At 35.0% G+C, this 1,767-nt stretch overlaps 1 non-coding gene across 1 annotated transcript; it reads right to left on the bottom strand.

Moving 5' to 3' along the window:
- Positions 1-419: 419 nt before the first annotated feature.
- On the bottom strand, positions 420-526 carry LOC131170977 (small nucleolar RNA R71). The gene has a single exon (XR_009141737.1). It is a non-coding gene; the product is annotated as a small nucleolar RNA R71 (small nucleolar RNA).
- Positions 527-1,767: the final 1,241 nt, after the last annotated feature.

Raw genomic sequence — 1,767 nt, 5'->3', positions numbered from 1 at the left:
TCTTTCGGATCCTTGACCTAATTATTTGACTAACTTAACAATTCTTTTTCATGATTTTCTCTTTTCCACTGTGTTCGCAATGGTCCTAAGGACCGCGGCGTCACATTTTACAGTTCGAAATTTGAGTTTAAATCGACTTCGCAGTCGTTCCCAAGAAGGTCACCCATCGCTGTGACTCTCGGCTCGTTTAACTTCTTATGTTCTGTTTTTCTTATTTATACTTAACTACTTGACAATTACTAATTTTTTGTGTTTCTGGCTTATTTAGTTGTCTTAAGTATGGTTCTAATCCCCTTAGTTGTCCGGACCGACACCGGTCTCCGGAACAGTGTAATTTACTAGGCTACGCAAATAGGGGTGTTATAGAGAACCTTTTTCAAGCTTTTCTAGCAAGGTATTTTCCACCTACAAAGACTGCAAAACTAAGGCTTGAGCTCAACACCTTCAGACAAAAGGAAGGAGAATCACTCTATGACACATGGGAAAGATATAAAGACCTGCAGAGGGAATGTCCACACCATGGCATAGAAGATTGGCTATTAGTGAAAAATTTTTATAATGGATTATTTCAATTATTTTTTTATCCTCCCTTATTTATTTTTTGCATAGTTATGAAGTACAATTGGTGAAGTATAATTTATTTAAGTCATTTATGGAAAACATCAATTTATTTGAGGTTTTGCAAATTTTATAGAAAATCTGGCAGAGTACCAGCTAAAAATGGAGGAAACAGTTCTTTGGAACCTATGAAAACACTTCCAAAATTTTCAATCAATCAATCCCAAACTCCATTTCATCAACAAAATCTCAATATTTCTCAAATATACTCCCATTTCTCATTCATTCATTTCACATGATATTCATATAAAAGTCATAAATAAATATTCACTTTTTCATTCATAAACACAATTTCCATTATTTACATCAATACCAAAATACATTACATAAGTCTTAATTACACATGAGAAAATAAAAGTTAATTACAAAATACCAAAATAAAACCTAGTGTCCTACCAATGCACTGATGACGGTGAGGTGACACGGATACTATACAGAGCTGCAGAAGGTCTCACCCAGTCTGTGGTCTACTAAGCTCTCAGTCGGTCTCTCCAGAACCTATGCGTGGCAAAAGCAACGCGCTAAGCAATAATGCTTAGTGGTGCCAATAATAAAATAAAAAGAAATAACAGAAAATAAATATGCAGTGCATGTTTTGATGTCTTATGCAGATAATTTTTCGATCATTATTGGTAATCTTATTTATTTTGTACTTGTTATACTCATAATTTCATTAATTTTATCCACTTCCATTTTTAGTTGCCCAAGTAACCTATACTGGATGACTGGATTGGATAAACGGGTAAACTGGCACTGGGTATCAAGTACCTTGGGGCGTCACACCATCGGTCACATATGTATCTCCCGGTGTGCAACAGAACAGCTAATGAGCTGTAATAAATATTAGGCACAAGGCCAAGTATCATCACAATGTCAGAATGGCTAAAAGCCATAAAATCACAGAATGGCATAATGTCATGTACAGTACTGCTAACTGAACCCTATTGGCATGCCAACCTATCCAAACCAATCTTGCTAGGTGTACTAGGGCATGTTACACTTTTAAAATGTACAATTCTTGAAATTTAAGTTTAGGTGTTACTATTCATTTCATTAGTCAACTAAAATGTTGAATTTTGCATAGACAATAGGTACATTGGTTCTAATACTCCCAACATACCACATTTTGCATTCTAAAGTTGTTGGTAT

The sequence above is a fragment of the Hevea brasiliensis genome, chromosome 11 (assembly GCF_030052815.1).
Source record: "Hevea brasiliensis isolate MT/VB/25A 57/8 chromosome 11, ASM3005281v1, whole genome shotgun sequence".
In the NCBI taxonomy this organism is placed as follows: Eukaryota; Viridiplantae; Streptophyta; class Magnoliopsida; order Malpighiales; family Euphorbiaceae; genus Hevea; species Hevea brasiliensis.
This window is presented reverse-complemented; position numbering and strand designations above follow the sequence as displayed.